Here is a 27,742-nt window from a genome sequence, read left to right on the forward strand (position 1 = left end):
ACTATTAAATCAGATTTCAAAAGTCTATAGTAATTTAAACTGAATCACCTTTATAGTCTTAAGAATTATCTCTAAGACAGGAGTTAAACATGCTAGTAACTCAGCCTGCCTTTTAAAATTCATATATTTCTAAATATATAAAAATATTCATATAATCTTCCCTTTGGGACAACTTAGCAAAACTGGCCTGTTTTTATTTTCTTAGAGGAAGGAGATGATAATAGTATTGGTAAATGGGATATTTCCTAAATATTCAACTAAGTCTAGCTGGAGCTACTGTCACGTCCTTTTCTACATATAATACAAATTTAGAAGATGACCTTGGTGAAAATAAGTCTTTATTAAGTGGGTCTTTTCCTGACAAAAATATTTTCTAAAACAAGACACTGTATATATTATAATAGAAGCTATATTAATATTATTGTGTTATTGTTCAGTCACTAAGTGTGTTTGACTCTTTGCGACCCCATGGACTGCAGCATGCTAGGCTTCCCTGTCCTTTACCATCTCCCAGAGTTCATTCAAACTCACGTCCACTGAGTCAGTAATGCCATTCAACCATCTCATCCTCTGTCAGCCCCCTTTCCTCCCACCTTCAATCTTTCCCAGCATCAGGCGCTTTTTCCATGAATATGTAATAGGAGAAAATATTCATTTTTACTCAAAAGTATTAATTGAGTATATAACCTAAAACTTACACCAGAATTCTCTCTTCTAATACTATGTCTAGTTATCCAAAAACAGGCACTCGAGGGCTGGGTTGTCATATTAATATATTGGCCAGCAAATTACTGCTGCCCTAAAATTCAAGAGTAAATGCAGCAATAGCTCTAACAACACAAGTGAAGTAGACACATTTCAATGATTGTTATTTGGGAAACACATGCTATTATAATAGGGCTTGCCAGGTGGTTCAGTGGTAAAGAATCTGCCTGCCAAGCAGGAGACACAGGTTCGATCCCTGGGTCAGGAAGATGCCCTGGGGAAGGGAATGGCAACCCACTCCAGTATTCTTGCCTGGAGAATCCCATGGACAGAGGAGCCTGGCAGGCTACAGTCCATGGGGTCACAAAGAGTTGGACATGACTGAGCATGCACACAATGCTATTTTATTAGTAAAACTTTATAATTTAGCTGGGAAAGGAAAACATAGCTATGACACAGTCTGAGCCAAATTATCCTAGACTGGCTATTCTCAGAGCTTGGATTTCCCAAATATTTACCCACTCTTGATTTTATGTTGCTCATTACCAACCTGTGTTTTTAGGACTTCAAAGGCCAGCTATTACAAGGAGCAAGAAGCTAGACAGACATGAAACTTGGATGCCACGCTTAGGAACACAGAGTGCTCCTTCCTGCCTAGCCACAAAACCAAGCCTCATTTCACCTTTCCCACTTCCTGTTAATAGCAAAGGTTAGAAACAGATTCTGTTCCCAAGCACAAAAGTCAGCATGTCTTTTTTTTTTTTTATTACCAATAAAACTCTGAGCAGCACACACAGGTACAAGTGTTTTATGCTATTTGCTTATTCTCTACCTGAGTTATAAACCCTTAAGACAGATGGCAGTATAATTGTTAAATTCTATAGATTAACTTGGTTGCAATTAAAACAACAAATCTCATAGCCAATAGAATAGTCTCACAGTCTTGAGCTGTTAACCTGGTGTGAACACAGATTTATATTTGATAGGGACATGTATAAAAACATTAATTTGATCATCAACATTAGAGCTACTACTAGTAGAAAATGTTTCCTGAGCAGCCAAATATGAAAATTATATTTACACAAAGGCAAAATTAAATGGCAGAAAGGTCAATTTTGGGGGGAAAAAACAGAAAAGTATACAAATATATATACATAAAATCAATGCTATAATATTCTAAGGTGGGTAATTTAATCTCAACCAGTGGAGCCATAAGTTTATCTAATATAACTTTTCTATTGAACATACCATTACTAGTATGGTTTTTTCATTGCAATATCCTCTATTTCATCCCAACCAAATGCAATTTCCACTCAGCTTAAACATCTCCCATGATCAGAAGAGTATTTATTTTTGTCCCTAGATTCTACTACTTGGGATGATACACTCATATATATGCCCTTCCCCTATTCCTATTAGAGTTCAAATGCTTGTTAGATTGAGGACATATGAATGAAGGATGAGACACTCATGCTTTTATTGCCTGATAACTTATCTGGAATCTGATAGCAATGTGGAATGACTAAACCTTAACTCAGAAATATCCAGAAGTTTATATTTCTAAAGATAAACCTGAAGTGCATCCAGCATGGGGACTTGATTTAGCACCAGGGAAGCCAATTCTCAGGGACTCTGCTCCATACAACAGTGAAAAGTGGAACTTGTGCTGTGAACTCGGCAGTGTTTGTGAAATCTCCTGTAAAGGAGCCTTCATCTGGGGTCTTGCTGCCACTGGGATACAAGAAAAATTGTCTTGGATGCTCCCAAATCCCAGTCAATGAAGGTTCCTGACTTGACCTTAACTCTTGGCCAAAATTCCAGCTCCTTGTAATTATCCATTGTTTTTCATCTTCTTAGATGTTAGCTTATTCCAGAGTTGCTTATACCCCACATCATGTCAACTTCAGCATGAAGCTCAGATCATGCTCGCATGGTAAAAATAATGTAAAACTTGCAAGCAATCATGCATGAATTTATGCGACTTGATTGAGTTTGTAAGATGGAGACATGGGGGATTTATGCATTGAGGTTTACTGCCAACTTCTGGTTCCTCTATTTCCTTCTTCCCTTACTCTTTGGTATGTTGCCAAGAAGATTCTAAAATATTCTGTCTCTATCACAAAGTATTTCCTCACTTCTCTGAAGCCTTGGCTCCATTTGACACCCAAGCCCTTGAGAATGGTAGAATGATGAGAGAGTGCTATTTTCTCCATAGCTGCAACAATATCTAAATATTTTTTTGATACTTTTTTTCAAGGAGAAATGTTGGTGACAGTTGTAAAGTTGGCACAATATTCTTCACTTGATTTTTAATTAAGTTTCTAAAACTATTCTCATGCCACTATCTTTCTTCATTAACATTAAAATTAACCAGAGGGTTGAAATTTAATTTCAAAGAAATTACTAATTAAATATGATGTTCAGGATATAATAATGAGTATTCAAAATAAAAAAACTTTTCATATTTCATCATAAAAATGAAATGGAACATATGACTTAAACTTTTGTTAAATTTGACATTTTGAAAGTGCATCCTTGTTAACAAATAAAAAAGTATTACTTGCTATTAATAGAAAAATAGTGAAAAAAGTCACCTTCAGTGGATAACTCTTTCCTCTCAATAGTAAGCCCAAAGGAGATGTCACAGAGTATTTTAAAAACCACTGCTTCAGGATTTTTAAAAGAAAAATTCTTCCAATTTTAACTGTTATACTATAAACCCTTACTTTAAAATTCAGATTACTTACTTTCTTTAATTCAAAATCCCGAACATAAAACTGTATCTGGAGGAAATAATCAGAAAACCAAACTAGGATTTACACAAATATTTACTTCAGCATTACTTAAACGGACAACATCTAGAGATAACTGACCAGACCAATAAGATAGAAATGCTTAAATAAAATATGACACACTCATACACTGACTATTAAAAAGTATACACATGTAAACCCATGGCTGATTCATGTCAATGTATGGCAAAAACTATTACAATATTGTAAAGTAATTAGCCCCCAACTAAAATAAATAAATTTATAAAAAAAAAAAAGTATACAAGTGATAAGAATGATGCAAAGCGATACAGTTACAAAAGTGATAAAGTAGTCATACTTTTAATGTTGTAGAAAAGAAAATACCATTAATTTAAAAATATAGAAAACCCATTAATAAACAGTGTAATCCTAATTATACAGCCATGAAAACACTGAAAAAAGTACTGAGAGGAATTGATAAAATATTAATGATAATATTTTCTCTTTTGTTCTCTATTTCAGAAAGGATGTAAGCTAATGAATCTTTTTAAAAATGTAACTGTGTTAAATATTAATAAAACATAAGCAAAATGAATCAGGAAAATGGACCATCAGAAATGAAGAGGAATACCAAGGTGCTGCCGGTGGTGAGTTTGGTTCACAAAAGAGTACCATCAAGACTGGTTCACAGGACATTAAAGAGAATGAGATAATGTCATTTGCAACAACATGGATGGACCTAGAAAGTATCATGCTGAGTGAAGTACCTCAAAGAGACAAGGAGAAATATCATATGACATCCTTTGTATGTTTGGAAGAAGGGGGGGAAGAAATAGGGAGTTTGAGACCGACATGTGCACACCTCTATATTTAAAACGGATAACAAACAAGGACATACTGTACAGCACATGGAATTCTGCTCAGTGTGGCAGCCTGGATGGGAGGGGAGTTTATGATACAAGTATATGTATGGCTGAGGAGAAGGAAATGGCAACCCACTCTGGTACTCTTGACTAGAGAATTTCGTGGACAGAGGAGCCCAGTGGGCTGCTGTCCATGGGGTCGCACAGAGTCAGACGCGACTGAAGCGACTTAGCATGCATGCATGCATTGGAGAAGGGAATGGCAACCCACTCCAGTGTTCTTGCCTGGAGAATCCCAGGGACAGAGGAACCTGGTGGGCTGCTGTCTATGGGGTTGCACAGAGTCGGATGCGACTTAGCAGCAGCAGCAGCATATGTACGGCTGAGTCCGTCTGCTGTCCACCTGAAACTATCACAACACTGTGAATCAGCTATGGTGGTTTAGTCACTAAATCATGTCTGACTCTTTGTGATCCCATGGACTGGAGGTTGCCAAGGCTCTTCTGTTCATGGAATTTTCTAGGCAAGAACACTGGAGTGGATTGCCCTTTCTTTCACCAGGGGATCTTTCTGACCCAGGGATCAAACCCAGGTCTCCAGCATTGTAGGCAGATTCTTCATGAACTGAGCCACCAGGAATCAGCTATTCTCCAATATAAAATAAAAAGTTAAAAAAAAAGTGCACAGGACTCAGCAAAACCATAGCTGAGCACTAACAGCAGATGTAATCAGTCACTCGATGCACAGTCCTCAAAGCAACTATAAGAACAGTTAACCTTTAGTGGGTGCCTATTATGTGCCAAGCTTTGTGCTCGGCAATTTACACACACAATATAAATTGTTAAATGAGGCTAAATGTTCTTAAAACAGAACATTTAACTCTCCCAGCCCCTCTAGAGTTGATATCATTATCACCCTCATTGTGCAGGAGATATTTTGAAGGGTTAAAAAAAATACGCAATTAACTTTATCAGCAACACTTGTTAGGCCTGATTTTTAGGGCCAAAAAGGAATGAACATGTTAGAATGAATCTTCAGTTTCAGATGTAACTGAAACACACACCAACAGGGAATTAATTAGTTTTAAACAGCATGTGTGTGGTGTGTGTGTCCCTCTAAATTTGGGGGAAAACCTGGAACTTTAGAAAATGGTATTTAGTCTGCTATTCCTGGTACATAGAGATTGCTCTGCTTTTCAAATGTTTAATCCTGGGCTTCATGACCATTCAGCCATCGATACACACACACACACACACACACACACACGCGCGCGCACACACACACACACACACAGACACACACACACACAGACACACACACACACAGACACACACACACACACTCAATACAAATGTGGCTTGCATGCATTGATTATTAAGTTTCTGAATTTATCTTAAATTCATTTATTATTTTATGCATTGATTGAACCATTATTGATTCTTCTCTGAATACTTAAAAATGTATTAAGTAACTCTTGGAAATAAAGGAACTCAATTTAGTTATCAATATTCTCCATAGGAAAATGAACCTAATGACAGGGTTTGTAAATACATAATATATATTATAAATAAATAATATATATACATGTGTGTGTGTATATATATATATAAATAATTTAGATCACTTATTATCATATCCTGAAATTCAAAGGAGCTGATGTTCACAATAAGACCATCAATCTGTTTTAAGTTCCTCATTTTTTCTCGGTCCACCCACAATTTCACATACATTCAAAGGTCAACGTGGGAAATGTTTATGCAACTAAAACTCAGACTATGCTTTGGATGTCACTGAGCCACAGATACACACCTTAGATCAGCAACTGTGGTTTTATATTTCTTTTTCTTTTATTGGAGTACACTTGATTCACAGTGTTGTTTTAGTTTCAGGTTTATAGCAAAGTAAATCAGTTGTAAAGATACATATATGCACCCTTTTTAGATTCTTTTCTCATAAAGTCCATTACAGAGTACTGAGTAGAGTTCCCTGTGCTATATAGTAGTTTATAATTTATATTAGTTATCTTTTTTTTCTTACTTATCTATTTTATATATAGTAGAATATATATGTCAATCCCAACCACCTAATTTATCCCTTGCCACACTTAACCCCTGGTTACCATAAGTCTGTTTTCAATATCTGTAACTCTATTTCTGCTTTGTAGATTGCAGCACTATTTAAATAGCCAGGACATGGAAGCTACCTAAATGTCCATCAACAGAAGAATGGATAAAGAAAATGTGGTACATATATACGATAGAATATTACTCAGCCATAAACAAGTAAAAGATTGCCATTTGTAGCAACATGGACAGAAATAGAGATTATCAGAATAAGTAAGTCAGAAAGACAAATATCATATGATATCATTTATTTGCAGAATCCTAAAAAAGGATACAAATGAATTCATCTATATTCTAAATGAAACAGTGATGGGGCCCATTGTGTACTGCTTTAAAATCTGCCAAAATGAGCCCTTTTGGATCAGCGTTTCCAAGGCAGGTAGTTAACGCTTCTGTTTATACAAGAGGAGGTTAAAACCCACAGATAGTAAATACTACATCCACAAGCTAGTATGTATCTGGGTCTGGACTAACCCCTACTCTGTTTAACACCGAAACACAGGCTACCCCTTTGTGTCTCCACCTCTCTTCTCATCTCATGAGCTTCACTCACAATCATTTTACAAAACCTCCGAGTCATCCATTTGCCAACATGTCTCCAAGGAACGAGGAATTCGGTGAGGAGGATGAAGGCTTATTTAGAGTGAACTCAATACTTCATCATAAAAAGATCACCTTGTTTGGGGGTAAAATAAGCATAATCACCCCTATGGGAGACCTGATGGATTGTAACTTGGCCATAACTACAATTCAAACACGTGTTTCAAATGTCAAAACAAGGATCAAAGCCAAACGAGAGCGAAAAAAGGAGCATGAGAAAGTCTGTGGGTTGGGGTAAGGGTTAGGGAAACAACTGTTGTGGGCATGATACAAAAAAAAGGGGAAAATAGCAAGAGAGAAATTAGAAATATATAGAACATAATTATCTCTACATTCTGTGGTTTAAAAAGAACTTTTTTTTAAAAAAAAAAAAGATATTTTGGAGGGTTAAAAAAATATGCTATTACCCTTATCAGTAATCCTGTAAGGTTTGATCCTCAGGATTCAAAAGTATGGGTTTTTTTATAGTCAGAATTTCATTATGTTTGACATATTTTTATATATGGTTTATATTTGCTTATGAGACACATTCTTTTTTAAGTCAGCCTTTTGCTCTTAAAAAAAAAAATTGCTGCCCTGAGTTCAAACCATGAGAAAAGATACCTACTGGAAACAAAGAATAGTAGCTTAATTGTGTTTCTACAACCTACAGTTATCTACACTTGGGATCAAGACCATCCCTAAGAAAAAGAAATGCAAAAAGCCAAATGGTTGTCTGAGGTGGCCTTACAAATAGCTATGAAAAGAAGAGAAGCAAAAGGTAAAGGAGAAAAGGAAAGATATACCTATTTGATTACAGAGTTCCAAAGAATAGCAAGGAGAGATAAGAAAGCCTTCATCAGTGATCAGTGCAAAGAAATAGAGGAAAACAATAGAATGGAAAAGACTAGAGATCTCTTCAAGAAAATTAGAGATACCAAAGGAGCATTTCATGCAAAGATGGGCACAATAAACAACAGAATGGTATGAACCTAACAGAAGCAGAAGATATTAAGAAGAGGTGGCAAGAATACACAGAAGAAATATACATAAAAGATCTTCACGACCCAGATAATCATGATGCTGTGATCACTCACCTAGAGCCAGACATCCTGGAATGTGAAGTCAAGTGGGCCTTAGGAAGCATCACTACGAACAAAGCCAGTGGAGGTGATGGAATTCTAGTTGAGCTATTTCAAATCCTAAAAGATGATGCTGTGAAAGTGCTACACTCAATATGCCAGCAAATTTGGAAATCTCAGCAGTGGCCACAGGACTAGAAAAGATCAGTTTTCATTCCAATCCCAAAGAAAGGCAATGCCAAAGAATGCTCAAACTACGGCACAATTGCACTCATCTCACACACTAGTAAAATAGTGCTCAAAATTCTCCAAGCCGGGCTTCAACAGTATGTGAACTGTGAACTTCCAGATCTTCAAGCTGGATTTAGAAAAGGCAGAGGAAAGCGAGATCAAATTGCCAACATCCACTGGATCATTGAAAAAGTAAGAGAGTTCCAGAAAAACATCTGTTTTACTGACTATGTCAAAGCTTTTGACTGTGGATCACAACAAACTGTGGAAATATCTGAAAGTGATGGGACTACCCGACCACCTGACCTGCCTCTTGAGAAATCTGTATGCAGATCAGGATGCAACAGTTAGAACTGGATGTGGAACAACAGACTGGTTCAAAATAGGGAAAGAAGTACATCAAGGCTGTATACTGTCACCCTGCTTATTTAACTTATATGCAGAGTACATCATGAGAAATGCTGGGCTGGAGGAAGCACAAGCTGAAATCAAGACTGCTGGGAGAAATATCAGTAACCTCAGATATGCAGATGACACCAGCCTTATGGCAGAAGGTGAAGAACTAAAGAGTCTCTTGATGAAAGTGAAAGAGGAGAGTGAAAAAGTTGGCTTAAATCTCAACATTCAAAAAACTAAGATCATGGCATCTGTTCCCATCACATCATGGCAAATAGGTGGAAACAGTGGCAGACTTCATTTTTTTGGGCTCCAAAATCACTGCAGATGGTGACTGCAGCCATGAAATTAAAAGATGCTTGTTCCTTGGAAGAAATGTTATGACCAGCCTAGACAGCATATTAAAAAGCGGAGACATTACTTTGCCAACAAAGGTCCATCTAGTCAAAGCTATGGTTTTTCCAGTAGCCATATATGGATATGAGAGTTGGACTATAAAGAAAGCTGAGCACCGAAGAATTGATGCTTTTGGACTGTGGTATTGGAGAAAACTCTTGAGAATCCCCTGGACTGCAAGGAGATCCAATCAGTCCATCCTAAGGGAGATCAGTCCTGAGTGTTCATTGGAAGGACTGATGCTGAAGCTGAAACTCCAATACTTCGGCCACCTGATGGGAAGAGCTGACTCATTGGAAAAGACCCTGATGCTGGGAAAGATTAAAGGTGGAAGAAGAAGGAGACGACAGAGGATGAGATGGTTAGATGACACTGACTCAATGGACATGAGCTTGAGTAAACTCCGGGAGTTGGTGATGGACAGGGAGGCCTGGCGTGCTACAGTCCATGGGGTCGCAAAGAGTCAGACAGGACTGAGCCAGTGAACTGAATTGATTCCAAAGAATAAAGATTAGTAAGTGAATCACTATCCTTTAAAAATGTACAGTGTATGAAATCTGCATAGTTCATTCAGTCAGCAAATATTACCTATTTTTTGCCAGGCATTGTATTTCTCTGGGTTCATTGAATAAAAGAGAAGATCCACCTACAGTCCAAACCAATAAGTCTTATGAAAGCAAGTACCTGATATACTTCTAAACTCACAGAAGAATCAGGTTGAGCAACCAGGGAGAATAATCTAGAAGCAAAGTCCAGGGAATTATTGGATTATTCTTTTTGTAAGCAGGGACACTGTATATACTTAAACTAATTTGATTACTTGAGAAAGATCTTAAATTTTTCTGCCACAAAGGGAGTTAAGTATAAACATTGGAAGAAATTGTTATACTCTTACAATGTATAATTCAGTGCAGACAAAACACCAACACGGGGCTGAATTGGATTTTAAAAACCTACACTAAAAGGCAAACTTGAGACTTTTAGGCCATGACTTACAGAAACTATATCACTAAGGTTAAGAGGACCTCTTGACTCATCTTTATTTTGACTATATCGGAAGATGTCCAAGTCATTTCCAGTTATGTGGTTTTAAATCTATACTTACCTGTCCTAAATGCACCTCTACTCTCTTTCTAGATATCAGTGTTTTCCAGAGTACTTCTTTTCTACAGACTTCCAAGAAACTGTGTCCACTTTCATGGCCCTACTGGCCATCTTTAGAAAGATGATTCCAAAATCTGCTCCCTAGTCCAACTTTAGTGTCTCATCTACAGCACACATCCCAGTTATTCTCTGAACCCTTACTCAGTATCATAGAAATGTAGTTTTATGTGCATATAGTTGACCATTCAGTATAGGGGGCTAGGGGTATCGTCCCCAGGCAGTCAAATATCAGTGATCCCTACTTCAAAAAACAAAGAAATTGATACATGAATCAAAGGCAGGAAGCTCAAACAATTTGGACAGCATCATGCTCTTGTTCTTTTGATCGCACATATTGTGATACGTTATAAAACACAAACTTTTCCCCACACTTAAATGTTCTGTAAAATGAAAATGCAGACATTTATTGAAAAAAAATCCGATTATAAGTGGACCCGTACCATTCAAACCTATGTTGTTCAAAGGTCAACTGTATACACCTTCAGTAATTTTGGTGGGTTACCAGGCATCCACGCGGCACTGGTTATTCTGACTTTGGGATTGCTGCTGTCATTCCAGATTTCCCCATGAGTCACTCTTAAACCAGGAGCTGTTTCAGGTCAGAACACTACTTGCACGAGATACAGTTACTATAATGAAGGTGTTGGATCTAGGCTGTGGTTTGTGCTCCAAGATGAACAAATTAGTTCTCAATGACTCCTCTTGTATTCCTGTTAATAAAGCATCTACAAATGAGAAGTCTGGGGCAGGTGTGAAAACAAAACCAAATTCAAAACAGAAGCAGCACACTGAGTTTTCAGTATCTATCCTACCCTATACTCCTGGACCACACTTCTGGGCCTTGTTGTATACCTTGTTTTTTCACATCAGGAATGAGACCAATTCATTGGACTATAAATTCTGAAATATATTCCCTTTGGACAAGAAATGCTGGAAATGCATGTTCATCTGTAATAAACTGGATGTTCAATATTCAGGTTTCATTGACATTTTTACACATGGCAGAATATCTTACATACTATGTTAGGCAGGGCACGAATCAATGTCCCTATCAGAACAGATCAGGAAACCAAGGTGAAGAGAAGTTAAGAAACTGCCCAAGGGTCCAGCTTGGGTTGTTTTGTGACTTTCACATCCATACTCTCTACAAAGTCACAGTGTCTTCCTCTCACTGTAATATTCAGACATGCATCCCAGATGACCTGGTATTATTTTCTGATTATTTCCCAAGTATAAGACATAGAAAACCTTATAGTGAGTGTTTAATGTGAACAAAGCTGAAATGAAATAAAGGAACCCTATATTCATAAAAATACAATTTTAATACAGTAATCCCTTACATAAAGCAATCCCCAACGAAACTCTTGGAATGAGCTCCATTCAAAGGGTACATTCTCAAGTGCAATTTGTAAGTCCAACAAAGTTACCCAAGGTACCCAGCTAACACAATCAGCTATATAGTACTGTCCTGTAATAGGTTTATAGTGCTTTTCACACAAATAATACATAAAAAACAAACACAAAAAATAAAGAAGACATTTTTAATCTCACAGTACAGTACCTTAAAAAGTACAGTAGTAGAGTACACCAGCTGGGCACGTTTGAACCTGAAGGTTCCTATGTAGGGAATTTACTGTATACATACTAAAGGACACTTACTCAAAGATTCCACCAATCCCGTACACAAGATATAATTAACTTGCTGTTCTCTCCCACAGCAATCAGTATTCTATATAACTTTAATCACATTCACATACTTGTAATTACTTCCCTGGTGGCTTAGATAGTAAAGAATCCTCCTGCAAGGAGACCTGTGTTCGATCCCTGGGTTGAGAAGATCCCCTGGGGAAGGGAATGGAGACCCATTCCAGTATTCTTGCCTGGAGAATCCCATGGACAGAGGAGCCTGGTGGGCTATAGACCATGAGGTCTCAAAGAGTGAGACATAACTGAGCAACTTTCACTTCACTTCAAACTATAAAATCCATAGGGCAACATGGTGTTACTTGATCATTTTTATTCCCAGCACAAGACGTAACCAGTGAGCCAATGTATTATTACTGAATTGTGCCATATCTGCTTGATGCCACATACACAGAAAGAGCTATATGCCTACAGACTTAAAAATGTATTCCCTCACTCTAATTACAGTATTTAATCTTTACAGCTAGTATGATGTTGTTTAATCTTAACAAAAAGAAGGGAAATGAAGGCCAAAATGATAACTCTCACTCTCCTGAGTTGGAAGAAAAAAATGGGTAACACTCCTCCTTACTGAACAATGCCCTTAAGTTTAAGCTTCAGAAAAGGACTAAAAGAGTTCAGGAAGACAGAGCAGTCCAAAATAAACAAACAAACAAGAACTAAACAAGATTCTTTACACAATACCCCATTTACCTACAAAGGTCTAAGCTCTAATAGCATTTACAGTTGATACCCTAGTGCCAACATCAGAGTTCAGGTGGGGTTTTGTTTGTTTTTCCCTTTCTTGGATATGTATCTACTGATAAATCACCTGCAGATATATCAAAGGCTTCTCATTTTGGAACAATGTGGGCTAAAACATAGATTAAATCAAATGATTCTCTTGTGGGTTTCTCAGGGGAGAAAAAAGAACACTAATTATTGTCTTAGATGTTTCCACACTTAAAAGTACTTGCAAGTAAATTAAGTGTGGGTGGTTTAGAAACAACAGTTAAATAGAAAATGAAAGCTTTTATAGAGTGCCTATAAAGTATTCTGTTACTGCACTATTAACATGAAAATGCCACTAACACAACAAATATTTATTGCCCACTTAATGCATATTTGCACTCTGGTTGCTAATGTGAAGCTAGGAAAAACAAGCATCAAGCTTCAAAAAACTGAAATCTAGTTAGCAAACTACTAACAGGTACAACATAATCTATAGTAAATGTGTGTAGGCATAAGCCTACAACTAAATGAATTATAAACAGGGCTAGAGCAGTTGTGAAGTTTTCATGAAGAAGGGGCTCTATACAGAATATATGATATTTGGACAGGTCATGAAAGTAAACTAAAATTTTCATCTGACAGGAATTAAAGGCAAAAAAGAAGAGACAAATAAAAACAATGAATTCTGCAGAGAAAGTTAAATGACTCCCTGATGGAAATGAAGGTCCTTGGTGAATAATGGTGGTACATAAATTAAAGCACAGCGTAATGAGATCATTAAAAGCACAGAATCTGACCAGATCAGGAAGGACTCAAAAATTAAGGAGAAGGGGCTAGACTGGATGAGGAGTATCAGGAGGAAAAGTGTAAGGTTTTTAGTAAGAATGGGGCTATTTAGGACCCCTGGGTTGTAGCAACCATCCATGCGACTCCATGCCTGGTAATCCTGTGGTCAAAGCCAGATGAAAGCCACGTTTGTAAAGATGACTGTGACATCACAGATGATGGCTGTAAGCAAGCAGAGGATCACCAGAGATTTGTTAAGGCATCATGTCAGGAACTCAACTGCAAAGTGATAAAGACTTTTTATCTTTGTCTTTAAAGACTGTCAGAGAGGAAAGAAGAAAGAAAAAGGTTAAATCAAAATATAATGTCAGCATAAGAAATGCCAAATTTCTGACACATGCTGCAATATGGATGAACTATGAGGACATCATGCTAAATGAAATAAGCCAGTCACAAAAAGACAAATACAAATACTGTATGATTCCACTTATATGAGATATCTAGGGTAGTCAAATTCATAGACCCAACAAGTATTACAGATCATGGTTACAGGGGCTAGGGGAGGAGATGGCAAGGGTTTATTGCTTGGGTACTGTTTCAGTTTTTCAAATGAAAAAAAGTTCTGCAGATTGGACTGGTGATTTGCCCAACAATGTGAACACATTTAATATCATTAAACTACACATTTAAAAATGGTCAAGGTAGTAAAATTTTATGTTCTGTGTATTATACAATTTAAAGAAATAATTAAAAGAAAAGGAAATTCCAAAATTTGGGGTCAGATTAAGGGAAGGGAGAGAATTCTGAATGACTCTTTGATCACTAGCTTAGAAGAGGGAGAAAAACTGAAATAAAATAAGCGGATCTATGCTGACAGAAGGAAAGAGAATCAATTGTCAAATATGTTTGATAGGAACATCTAAATAAAAATGTTTCACAGGCAGCTGGAGACAACAGATAAGCCTCTGTGGATAGAAGAGGAAATATGCTGGTTTTTATTTTAGTGTCACCGTGTTGCCCAGGGATGGGGGAGGGGCTTGGAGTCAATCATCAGGTTTAATTCTGAGCCCTAGATTTTCAGAGCTATTCTTAAAATGCGCTGTTATGTTCTACTTTTTAACATTTTTCTATCTCTGAATTAGGATGGTCTTACAATGAACATTGTCTTTTGATGAAAAACAGTAGTTGCAATAACAGAAACTAACTCAATATAGCTTTAGGGCAGGGTTATTTATAGACAGGGGTGGGTAAAAACGCAATGCAGCCTCAGGGAAGGAGGAGAATGAGAGTCAGGGAAGCCCCAAGGAGCTTCAGATTCCTCTTTTTACCCCTCCAACCCGCCTCCTCTCTGTATCTGTTTCATCCTTTCTGCAAATGGACTTTTCTGTGCTACTTAATCCTTATGGGTTTTGGAAAGGAGTTCTTGCATTTTGAAAAAGACTGACTTAACTCACATGTGGCCCCAAGACCAAATTATTGAATCAGAGGTTCATTGCCTGGCTTAAGTCCAATCAGTACAGTCAAGATAATAGGGTCATGCCAAACAAGTATGGCTTCCAGAGGACGGCTACTGTTAGTGCAGCATTATATCCAGTAGGCATCAAGTCCCACTACATCCCAGGGAAGAGGAGAGATGTTAACAGGACAGCTGAATTATATGGACAACTTCAGTCAGGTGAGAAGACTTCAAAGTCCTAAGAGGCCAATGACAATAGTCTTTCACTATTTAACTTTATCACATAAAATAGTAAATAAATACTAAAAAAAAGGGGGGGGTTAAAGTTACAACTGAGCAGTTTTTGACTCAACATAACCATCCAATGTATGTGTGTGTGTGCTCAGTCATGTCCAGTTCTTTGAAACCCAATGGACTGTAGGCTACCAGGCTCTTCTATACATGGGATTTTCCCAGCAAGAATACTGGAGTGGATTGCCATTTTTTCCTCCAGGAGATCTTCCCAACCCAGGGATGGAACCATGGGTACCATTGTCTCCTGCATTGTAGGTGGAGTCTCTACTGCTGAGCTACTGGGGAAGCCCAACCATACTACAGTAATGTTTCATTAAATGTTTTGCATAAGACACCATCTGTGTTATCACTTAGCAAACATGCAGACATGGAATTTAATTTTTCACTTAATGGATGGAAAGCCAAAGCTAAGAAATTCACTAACTTGTCCACAATTTGCACGAACGTTCCTTTGGATTCAAAGCCCTTCTCTTTTTCTTTTCTCCAGCTTTACAAGCATTATGCCGAGAAATAAAAATTGTATATATTTAAGGTATACAACATCATATTTTGATATATGTGTACATTTTGAAATGATTTCCATTATCAAATTAAATATCTATCACCTACCATTTTTCTCCTTCTGTATAATATACCCATCACTTTGTATTGATTTGAACATAGTGTGCTTTCTTTCATTCAAGTTATTCAAGCAGTAGCTAAATAAACATGTGTCACAAAATACTACATGAATAATAACTGTTTTGGGTGAGAAAATTATCTGGCCTCTCTGATTATTTCCAACTATAATAATTCACAAGTTTACTATTTTGGATTCAGTGACCTCATTTTGAAAGCATTCATTATAAGCAAATATGAACACTTTTTCCACCTATTAAAGATTTTGCAACATCAATAATTTCTCAAAAGAAAAAACTATCTATTACATTAAAATTTCTGGTAAGCATTTTTTTTAAGGAAAAGAGATCTGGTTCATCTTTAAGTAAGAAAACTAGTAATAGTAAATATATATAAGTCTGAAAAACAATGTTTTCTAGGAAGAGTTGTAAAAGTGACCACAGTTGGTGAAATACAGAATTTTTTTAAAGTATAACTATTTTTCACAGAATTAGAACAATGCTAAAATTTATGTGGAACCGTAAAAGACTCAGAATTGTGAAGATAACCATGAGGAAAAAGAACAAAGTGGGACAAACCCTCCCAGACTTCAGACAATGCTACAAAGCTATAATAATCAAAACAGTGTGGTACTGGCATGAAAACAGACATACAGATCAATGGAACAGAACAGAAAGCCCAGAAATAAACCCACACATCTATGGTCAATTAATCTATAAAAAAGAAGACAAGAAAACACAATGGGAAAAAGACAGTCTCTTCTGCAAGTGGTGCTGGGAAAGTTGAACAGCTACACGTAAATAAAGGAAGTTAGAAGACACCCTCACACCATACACAAAAATAAACTCAAAATGACTTAAAGACGTATATATAAGATATGACACCATAAAATTTCTAGAAGAGATTATAGGCAAAACATTCTCTGACATAAAGTGTACCAATGTTTCTTAGGTCAGTCTCCCAAGGCACTAGAAATGAAACAAAAATAAACAAATGGAACCTAATCAAACTTACAAGCTTTTACATGGCAAATGAAATCATAAACAAAACAAAAAGACTACCTACAAAATTTGAGAAAATATTTGCAAACAATGCAACTGACAAGAGCTTAATTTCCAAAATATACAAATAGCTCATTAAACTCAACAACAAAAAAAAACCACCTAAACAAAAAAAAAGGCAGAAGATCCAAATAGATATTTCTTAAAAAAAAACAGACATACAGATGACCAACAGACATATGAAAAGATGCTCAGCATCACTGATTATTAAGCAATGGTGGCACAATGAGGTGCCACCTCACACCAGTCAGAATGGCCATCATTAAAAAGTCTACAAAAACAAATGCTAGAGAAGGTGTGGAGAAAAAGGAACCACTGTTAGTGAGAATGTAAATTGGTGCAGCCACTATGGAAAACAGTATGCGGAGTCCTCAAAAACTAAAAATGGAATTACCATATGATCCAGCATTCCCACTCCTGGGCATATATCTGGACAAAACAGCAATTTAAAGAGACACATGCACTCCTTTGTCCACAGGAGCACAATTCACGATAGCCAAGACATGGAAACAACCTAAATGTACATCAACAGGTGAATGGATAAAGATGTGACATGTTTATACTTATACACACACACACATACATATATGAGAGAATATATACAGCCATAAAATAGAATGAAATGATGCCATTTGCAGCAACATGGATGGACCTAGAGATTATCATACTAAGTGAAGTCAGAAAGAGAAAGACAAATACTATATGATATCACTTATATGTGTAATCTAAAATATGACACAAATGAACCTATCTACAAAATAGAAACAGACTCACAGACACACAGAATAGATTTATGGTTGCTCACAGGAAGGGCACAGGGGGAGGAACGAACATGGGGGAGTTTGGGGTTACCAGATGCAAGCTATTACATACAGAATAGATAAACAACAGCATCCTATTGTATAGTCCAAGAACTATACTCAGTACCATGAGATAAACCATAATGGAAAAGAATATTTTTTAAAATGTGTATATAAATAGATAGACATCACTGAATCACCTTGCTGTTCAGCAGAAATTAACACAACATGGTAAATCAACTAAACTTCAATAACAAAGGTACAAACTATTCAAGGCAGAATGTTGTTTGTGGCTTCAAGCTGGGTCTTTGACTTTTAACAACCATCTAGACTTCAAATGATTCAGTAAATAGTACTTTAAAGCTTCCGTTTTCAGATGCGCCAGTCCAAGAATCTAGGGTAGAGTAGGAGGAGTTCAGGTAGAGATGATGAGAAAAATCTGGCCCCCACACACTTCAGTGGTTGGATCTGGTTGGTTTGTTTAAATCTATCATTCATTGAATTTGCACACGATTTCATAAGAAACAAATGTTCCATTTCCAAGAGGGAAAAAGGAGGGGAAGGGGAGAGGGAGAAGAGGCAAGAGAGAAGGGAGAGAGGGAAGGGAAAAAGAGAAGGAAGAAAACGGGAAGGAATAAAAATAGTGTCACTTTTTAAGAGCTTTCCAGAGTTCTCACTCTCAATGGATTCATCATTCCATGTTGAGAAACTATGCGGTAGAAATAATATATGTACACATATTATCATAGATTTTAATGTTTTTGTGGCATTTAGAAAAGGCTTTTCTAAATGTAGAATTAGAAATTATTTAATGAAATGAATACTGTGAAAAGAGAAATAATGGCAATAAATTATATAGTCATTCAGGACTATATATTTTCCTTTAAATCTCAGTTTTATAGACTAAAAATATATTTTAGAAAAACTCCAAATAAGGGAAAAATAGAAACAGATGTTACATTAAAATAATTACTTGTAATTCCATTTAAATCTTTGAAATAAGAAAAATGACCCCTATGAAAAGATACTTTTTAATAAAATCTATCTGCAAATTAAAATCAGCTTGAGCCAATTTTCCACAAAGGAAAAAACTGATGCCTTTAGTAATGAATATTTTCTCACATCTATAGAGCCAAACAACAGTGTAAACAACAGAGTAATATATCATCATTATAAATATAAATTTTTAACTATAATTTCAGTTTTCACTTAAGGTATATAAGTGCTATGTCAGTATTTTATAAAGGTAGACAGATACACATTTAATTTTTTAAATTTAATCCCTACTTTTATAGATTTCCAAGATACTTCTATATATGGTATTTTTCCAATAAAGTTTTACTCAGAAGAAAATACATCTGACTACACTTCAGTACCAGAGGAGTCAGAAACATAATGAAATTCCACAAAAAATAAAAATATTTTTGTGTTCACTAATTGTTTTTCTTCATGTAGTTACTAAGAAGACAGACACAATGCTAGACACATGGAAATTAAGTGGAAGCAATCTTTAAACAGCTGTAATTTTACAAAAACTCAAGCTCAAAACTTAAGTACGCCAAAAGCAATTAAAAATTTAATTCCAAGTAACAGAATCTTTGAGTTGTAAGGAATTAGGAAGCACAGGAATATCTTCCTGTGTGTATCCAATCTAATAAATCCGGCCCAATAACACTGCCAATCCCTTTATTTGATAATCTTGGTAACCAGGTACATGACATAATAATAGACCTCATCTTGCTAGAGTTAGAGACACTGTTTATAGACTAAGAATACCTACTTTCTTTATAGACTAAGAATACAAACTATCTCCTGCTTCCATTGCCTGTCTAAAAATTCAACTATCTTAATTGGAATATAATTACTTAGTTGCCAAAGACAGTGTTCAGAGAATACCTATTCTAAACCCATGCATGCATGCTAAGTCACTTCAGTCATGTCTGACTCTTTGTGATCCCATGGGCTACAGCCCAGGAGGCCTGAACAGTCCCCAGAAGCAGACCCTCATGTAATGGAATCATCTGAAACAATGTAACAAAGATGGAGAGAAAATTCCTGCAGGAGCAGGGAAGGATTAACAAAAAGTCATGGTTTAAGTAGCCTGGATCACACTTACTATTTCTTCTCTTCCATGTTCTCTAGCACCTCTCTCTCCTCATCCCAAATTCAAAGCTTTACACAGAAAACCTGATAGTACATTCATTCTCTGAATAAAAGCTTGTCAGAATAACAAATGTTAGGGAAAGAGATAAAGTAGCAGAAAACCTTAGCAATTCGTGGTCAGGCACTAATCAGTAGACAACCACATATTCATCAGAAAGGATTTTGTGCTAGGTCCTAACACCCACCAAGAAGTCCAAAAAATGGATAAGCTACACAGACGTGGATGAGCAATGATGTTTGGCAAGTAGCCAACAGTTCAAGGAACATGAATCATGCCTAAGGAAAATATTTTAGATACACACAAACATGGTGATCTGAAGCTGACAGGTGAAAGAATATGCATTTGTCTACTGGTTAGTGCCTGACGACTTCCACCCAAGAAATACTAGTGAAGACAAATTACCATTTCTCTATAAGAGAAAGAGTACATTTCAATACATTTACTTTGTAACCAATAAATCAATAAAATTACATAATGAGTGTCTATCCTGTATATAGTAACTTACTAGGTTCAATTCAGGATAAGGGAAAAAAAATTAAGAGATGTGGTTCCTACCTGAAGGAACCTACAGTATTATATTTTTAACTTGGAAGTTCCCCAAGTTGTCTCCTTCCTTTTCTATACCTACAATTATATGGGTTCCTACATAAATGTGATTTTATTAAGTCCAGAATTTAATTAGTTTTAAGCAGGATGAAGCTCCAGAATTATAATTAAGTCACTTTTGCTGAAATGTAACTCAGTAAAAGACAGTGGGAAATATTTCCCTTCTGAAACAAAGTAATAAACCAAATGAACTTATTAAAGAAACAAAAAATGTTACTCAATTATCAATGGTGTTTAAGAAAATAACACATATTCCTACTAACAGGACATATGATTTCTCTATTTTACTTTCTCCCCCAATTCTACCACTAGAATACTCAAAAGCTATCCTGCATTTTTCTGTCTCTTAAATTATTTTTCTTCAAGAATCCAGTCAAATGATGTCATGTTAGATATGCAAACCTACCTGCCAAAAAGAGAAATTCCAGGAAAAGTCTTTCAAAGGAAATGATTCATTAGGGAGTTCAAGGAGAAAACTAAATATTGAACTTTGACTAAATTATTAAGTTTCAGAGTTAGAAAATTAAGAAATTAGAGTGCCTACCACACATACAGTGTCTCTCTTGAAATATTAATAGATACCCATAAATAGTTACATATAAATGTATGTTAGTCGTTCAATCACGTGTGACTCTTTGTGACCCCATGAACTGTAGCACACCAGGCTCCTCTGTCCATGGGATTCTCCAGGCAAGAATACTGGAGTGGGTTGCTATACCTTCTCTCGGGCATCTTCCCAACCCAGGGATTGAACCCAGGTCTCCTAAATTTCAGGCAGATTCTTTACTATCTGAGCCACCATGGAAGCCCACATGTACATGTATAGATAATTGAAATTAAATTCCTGATTCTCCAAAAAATGTAAACAAAAATTTATTAGAGTTGATCATCCTCACCTTTTATTCTTATGTGAAGCTCAGATTTGAAATAGCCTTGAGATAAAAACAAGTGATATTATTTTTTGGTGTTATTTTAAAAAAACAGACAAAATTTAGGTTGTCATACTTCTAATTTCCTTCTTTATCACAGAATTATCATTTTGAGCATTCTGATGTTAACTGTCTTCATTTCCTTCAGGAAGCAACACCAACAAACTCTTTCACTCAAAACACAGTTGTAAATGCAGCTATAATGGAGACAAGGCTCCTGAATAGTACACACAACTGTGGGCACAAATGCTAAACTCTGTTCTACAAGGGAAAAATATATGGTCACCCTCAGGCCACCATCTAGAGCTCACTGAATAACAGTGGATAAATAAGGCCATCAAGTTAACAAGAGTGGTTAAGTGCTCTCTCTGCAAACTTACAATCTTCCTTGCAGCAGAATCAGATATCTGCTAAGCACTTAGGAGAAATACCTCAGAGGGAGGGAATAAAAGTTTAAAGAGGCACACATAACAATATGGAAGCATGGAAGGTTAAACCATTCAGTATTGAGAAAATATCTTTATATGCATGTTATTGGTCTCTGAGGATGTTATTGTACTGCTGCATTTTAAAATAATTCAAGTGGATAATGAAGACCTTGAGCTTGCAAGAAAAATTTTAATTAAAGTCAGTGTGTGCTAGGTACACACCCACACACTACAAAAATGAAATAAATTAAATTTGGTTCCCAATTTACAGCAACAATAAAAAATCAATGAGATGGCATTCTTTAAGAAGAGAGAAAAATAAGACATGAAATAAGTACAATGAGTAGGAGTTATATGTTATTTCACCATTTCTGTATAACCTTCTTCCAAGACATAATGCTCATTTATAAAACATTTTTTGTTTTTGGAGTTTTAAATATAATACATGTGGGCACCCAAGCTTGCATTTCTCTAAAATGTATGCTAACCTAGAGTATCACAGGATAAAGTATTTAACTCGTGTAGCTCAGAGTTAGAATTATATCAACATAAATCTGTGCCTCTGAGTTATACTCTTAAGACTAGGATATAGATCTATTATTTCAAAGTAGCACCTGAAAATACCTAACTTTTGTTTCAAAAAAAAATAAAAAAGCAAAATCTCTAATTCAAAAGGATTCATACACCTCAATGTTCACATCAGCACTATTTACAACAGACAAGACATGGAAACAACCCAAATGTCCATCACAGACAACTGATTTAAGAATGTGTGGTATATACAAATACATACACACAGGAATACTACTCAGTCATAAAAAAGAATAAATTGTCGCTTGCAGCAACATGGATGGACCTAAAGAATATTATACTTGGTGAACTCAGAGAAAGACAAATACTATAAGATATCACTAATATGTGAAATCTAAAAGTAGTACAAATGAGCCTACACACAAAACAGAAACAGACTTGCAGACAGAAAACAAATTTATGGTTACCAAAGGGGAGCAAGAGGTGGAACAGATTAGGAGTATGGGATTAATAGATACAAACTACTGTGCACACACACTGTACATAGAATAGATAAGCAACAAGGATTTATTGTATAGCATGGGGAATTGCATTCAATATCTTGTAATAACCTATAATAGAATATAATCTGAAATATATATCTGTATGTAACTGAATCACTTTTTGCTGTACATCTGAAACACAATATTGTCAATCAACTGTATTTCAATAAAAAAGAGACTACTTCATTTTTATAAAACTGCAGAAATAAAGAAAAAATGGAATGTCCATTACAGTTAAAGAAAAAAAAACAGCCTAATTTGGAATGACTGGGTCCAAAAATTTTAATGTTTATAATAGAACTTATAAATCTCCATTATAAATTTCTTCAATAAATTTGGAATGATAAATTTTTTTCAAAACCACCACACTAAAAGATAAAAATACCAATGTCTGGGTACCATCTCAGACCATCAGATGAGAATCTTTGGGAGTGGAGCTTGCTTAGTAAATAACTTATCTTAAATTTCCTGAAGGTGAGTCCAAGGCACAAATAGTGTCCAGAAACCCTGAATTCAGTTGCCCTGGAGGTCCTTTTAGCTCCAAACTGCTTAACTTGGGGTCCCATTGTGCCCTACTCCCAAGACTAGAACTGGCACAAAGTGCCATGGATATTTCCTGAGCCTATCTCTATAAACTTCCAAATGTTATCCATAACATGCAGATAACCACCAAATTCCACCCTATTGTTGTCAAATAAGAAAAAAGTACACTTCTACAAATTTCCAAGCACTATATGCACATAAGTTATGATACCGATTCATTTGTTGACCATCTCCACGAATCTACGATAAACAATGTGACACACAGGACAAGTGGACTCAATTATACCCAGACCCTCCCCCCATGCCAAGGACCCCAATCTCACTTATAAAAATATTTACACTCCAAGGTGGAAAATATAAATGCCATTAGAAAGGAATAGGTATGGTGCTATGGAGATTCAAGGAGAAAAAACTTCCAACCAGGATGACCAGAAAATACATCACTGAAGCAGATATAAGATGGGCAATTTTTTTATTTACATTCGTTGTAGATCAGCTTAGAGAGATGGGCATTTTGTGATAACAGGAATAGAAATAAAAATGTAGAGATCCCCCATCCATGAAATCATTGCTTGCTTAGAAAAAATAGAGATCTGTCTACCCATGGGAAAAGAGAGAGGGAGAGAGAAAGGGAGGGAGGGGAGTGTAAGATCACATAAGCTCACACTACAAGCAATTTGTGGTGTTGGAGAAGATGCTTGAGAGTCCCTTGGACAGCAAGGAAATCAAACCAATCAATATTAAAGGAAATCAACCCTAAATATTCATCGGAAGGACTGATACTGAAGCTGAAGCTCCAATAGTTTGGCCATCTGATGCAAAGAGCCAACTCGCTGCAAAAGACCCTGATGCTGAGAAAGACTGAGGGCAGAAGAAGAAGGGGCAACAGAGAATGAGATGGTTGGATGGCATCACTGACTCAGTGGACATGAGTTTAAATACACTCCAGGAGATAAAGAAGGACAGGAAAGCCTGGCATGCTGCACTCCACGGGGTCACAAGGAGTCAGACATGACTTAGCAACTAAACAACAAAATAAACAATTCAAATTAGTTAGAAAATTGATGTGACAAAAGAAGCAAGCAGTTTGAAAAGGCTGAAAAGTAGGAAGGGCAGATGAGAGGAGGTCATAAAACCTAAGTTAAGAGGTGTTCATTTTATTTGAAAGGCAACTAAGAATTACAAACTGTTTGTTATCAAAGGGTTAACATGATTTTATATTAATAGTAGCATTCAACAAAACAACTGTCATTATTAGACTTGACCATCAGGAAGACAGTGCAATAGTGCAAGGGGTGAATTAATATTCAGAAAGCAAGGGGTGGGAAGATCAGTTCAGAAGCTCCCACAATAGTCCATTCAAGTATGATGTGCCTGTAAACTAGGATAGCCAGAGTATTAAAGGAAAGGAAGGGCTGGACATAATGATTATCACTCTGAAGAAAGTTATATCCTGGAAATTCTGGTGATGCCTTTGCTGGCTAGTGCAATGGAAACAGGAAGCCTTCTGAGCCAGACAGACCTGGACACAAGACCAGGCTCTGCATCTGATAAACAATAAAATCTTGGGTAAGTTACTTAACCTCCACAAGCTTCAGACAGGAACAACAATACGTTATCTCTAATGCTGTAATGAGAATGAGTTGTGATATCTGCAAAATGTTTAGCATATTGGGAAGGCAATTAACAATAGGGAAAAGAGCAAACCAGTAAAAGAAACAAAAATGTAGATTAAGATATTAACAATGTTAAAGAGTCAATGAACTTTTACACCAGAGCTCAGCTACCCTCCCTCCACGTTCATCAGTATCTATCTGGCTGTCCCTCTCCAGATAGCGGGAGACGTTCTCCAGTATCACCCTGGCTCCAGGTACCATCTCCTTATTTTAATCACAGAGTTCAGGCAGACACATGCCAGAACACAGAAACAGCCCTTCAGAACGTAAAATGATACCTGCAGCCCTGCTCCTGATTTCATTTGTGTTTGGGACAGAGAAAGGATCAGAATTCAAAGTATCTACTAGGGCTTCCCGGGTGGCCCAGTTGTTAAGAATCCATGTAATGCAGGGGACACCGGTTCGATTCTTAGTCTGGGAAGATCCCACATGCCACAGATGCCATGGAGCACCTGAGCCCGCTCAGTAGTGCTGCAACTACTGAAGCAGACACATTCTAGATTCTGTGCTCTGCAACATGACCAACCATCACTGCAGTGAGAAGCCCATGCACCGCAACTAGAGAGTAACCCCCTCTCACTGCCACTAGATAAAGTAGGTACACAGCAGTGAAGACCCAACCCAGCACAGCCAAAAACAAAATAAATATTTTTTTTTTTATAAAAAAAGCATTTACTAATGGATGCCTCAAAGTAGCCATGAACATGAAGGGATTTAGGGAGAACTGTGCAGACAATGAAAGTGGAGGATTCTGACAAAGCTTTTAAACTAGAAAAATGAACATGCAATTCCCTCTGTCTAATTCAATTATTTTTTAAAAAATTTGCCTCATTTTGAATGACAAGAACGAAAATTAAGATGATACACCACTGAGTGTTTAAAGTAGTCTTCAAAGAATATTTGTAAAAGGTCTGTCAAATATGGTGAAGCCATCTTTACAACACTTATGAATTCAGAATACTAGCATACTGGTTTTACAGATGAAACATTTTAATTTTAATTTATCTCCTCCTTGTTGGAAAAAAACAGAGACAAGACAAGCACTGAATGCTCTTGAAGCAGGTGTTATTTCTGCCCATAGTTTTATTTGTTAACGTATAGATTTCTTTACTTCTCGAGTAGAAAACAACAAAAATCATAGTATTTTTAAGCTTTTTGAATCAACTATTAAAATGTCTGAATCCTATATGTAACAACCAGCCAAGCAATAAAATTACAATTTTAACCCCAAGTTTACAGTTTCTAATTAATGTGCTAAAATTCCCATGTGTGCATTTTATTCTCTTCCTATAATTTTTCACCTTTCCATGAGGAGGTGATGGGTTAGGATCAGCTTAGGAAAAGTGTCCCAGTTAAACAAATGCAGTTAAGTCACCCACATTTGCTATGAATCCTTTGTGAGCTTGACGGTTTTATATAAAAGGTTTATGTGACTGTCATTTTTTTAAGTAACATAAAAATCTTTATATTTGTTCATCCATGTCCGTAGCAGTATTATTCGTAATGGTCCCAAAGTGGAAGTAATCTAGTTATCCAGAAATGGATAAGCAAAATGTGATCTACACATACAATATTATTCAGCCTTAAAAGAGAACGAAATTCTGACACATGCTACAATGTTAGATGAATACTGAGGATGACATGATAAGTGAGATAAGCCAGTCCAAACCCCCCTGCCTCAACTATACTCTATGATTCCACTTATATATGACATACCTTGAGCAGACAATTCATAGACACAGAAGGAAGAACGGTAGTTGCCAGGGGCTACGGTGAGATAGAAACAGGAAAGAGTTATTGAATGGGTACAGAGTTTTGGTTTGGGAAGATGGAAGAAGTCTGGAGATCCTTGCTCAACAACGTGAATATACTTAATGCCACGGAACTGCACAATTATAAATGCTGAATTGTTATATTGGTTTTATGTCTATGCCACTCCAATTTTTTTTTTTTAAATCTTCCTCTAGTACTGAAACTTCTTAGAGACATTGGAGTTCTAGGAGTGAATAAGGAAAAGTTTGGGCTCCAGAATAATAGGTCCAATCATTTATGCTGAACCAACTTGTCCCCATGTCCACTTTCATTCCCTTAATTTAGGCATTCAAGAAGCACTGTTCTCACATAGCCTGGAACGAAGACTACTAAAAGAAAAGGCTTTTATTAGGAATCTACATCATTTTAAGGAATGCAGAGAAACCTAGAGTAAAAAGTAAATACAGTTCTTTCAACGACCCCCTTTCTCTTTTTACAAAAAAACGTGAGGCTTCTTAGAACTCTGACGTGCAGTACAGATTTTCAGAACAGTATTGGCAGGGTCAGGTGACACAGCGGTAAAGAATTTGTCTACCAAGGCAGGAGACGCAGGAGATGTGGTTCGATCCCTGGGTCAGGAGGATCCCCTAGAGTAGGAAAGGGCAACCTACTCCAGCAGTCTTGCCTAGAAAGTTCCCTGGACAGAGGAGGCTGTGGGCCTCTTATGTATCTCCTCTAGGATAATACTAAGTTTCTCCTCCCAGCCTTCCCTCCTCTTTCTTTACCATAGGCTTCCAGGTATTTTCCTACTTCCTCCTAAGTTAGGTTAGCCTTAGTAATTATGTAAAA

At 36.5% G+C, this 27,742-nt stretch overlaps 1 protein-coding gene across 7 annotated transcripts in view; it reads right to left on the reverse strand.

Annotated features, from left to right (window-relative positions):
* PDE3A (phosphodiesterase 3A) overlaps positions 1-27,742 on the reverse strand; it is a 627,104-nt gene that overhangs the window by 321,430 nt on the left and 277,932 nt on the right. The window contains exon 2 of one of the 7 annotated variants that reach the window (XM_081592255.1): positions 26,858-26,908. The exons of the other annotated variants lie outside the window; for them this stretch is intronic. The gene's annotated coding sequence lies outside the window, so the exon portion shown is untranslated. The remainder of the gene's footprint in view (positions 1-26,857; positions 26,909-27,742) is intronic. 7 annotated transcript variants of the gene reach the window in all.

The sequence above is a fragment of the Giraffa tippelskirchi genome, chromosome 4, assembly GCF_054371585.1.
Source record: "Giraffa tippelskirchi isolate mGirTip1 chromosome 4, T2T-mGirTip1v1.2.pri, whole genome shotgun sequence".
Lineage (NCBI taxonomy): Eukaryota > Metazoa > Chordata > Mammalia > Artiodactyla > Giraffidae > Giraffa > Giraffa tippelskirchi.